This window comes from Trachypithecus francoisi, unplaced genomic scaffold (assembly GCF_009764315.1).
Source record: "Trachypithecus francoisi isolate TF-2019V2 unplaced genomic scaffold, Tfra_2.0 Lachesis_group3, whole genome shotgun sequence".
Classification (NCBI taxonomy): Eukaryota; Metazoa; Chordata; class Mammalia; order Primates; family Cercopithecidae; genus Trachypithecus; species Trachypithecus francoisi.
Window position 1 is genome coordinate 124,216,919 of NW_022681468.1, and position 555 is coordinate 124,217,473.

The following is a 555-nucleotide window of genomic DNA, read 5'->3' on the forward strand; positions in this document are numbered from 1 at the left end:
TGGCTTATTAAAATAAAAAATTCCACATCTACCTCGCATTGTATTTCAACTGGACAGTGCTGCAAAGAAAATGAACTGGATACTGTATATTACAGGTAACAAAACACATGCATCTACCAAACAGCCTTGACTAAGAGAAGAACCCAGAGGAGGTACTACGTGTGCGTCAAGTGCCTATTACATAAAGTTGAAAAACACAAATATACAAGACGCATTTCCTTGGAACATAGGTGAGTACACACAGAAATAACTACAAGCAAAATAGGGAGAAAAAAAGTAAGTAGTCTTCAAGGCTTCTAACATGCAGGATCTGCCAACCAGTGTTTCAACACACGTGATAATACCATCAAAAGCACCAGTGAGTGCCGTGACACAAAGCAACATAACACACGAAACTTCACCCATAAAACGCTTCTAATATTAAGCCACTACATATAGCCTTGTCATAAATACAAGGCCTCAAAAAATTGAGTTAAAACTCACAGTCGTTCCTCTCCACGGAAATCTTTAGTAAAAGGCGAAAGATTTATGCGATCTGAAGAGAAACCAGAGTAT

General features: G+C 38.2%; 1 non-coding gene across 1 annotated transcript; it reads right to left on the reverse strand.

Annotated features, from left to right (window-relative positions):
- Positions 1 to 436: 436 nt before the first annotated feature.
- On the reverse strand, positions 437 to 555 carry LOC117071967. The gene has a single exon (XR_004432674.1). It is a non-coding gene; the product is annotated as a U5 spliceosomal RNA (small nuclear RNA).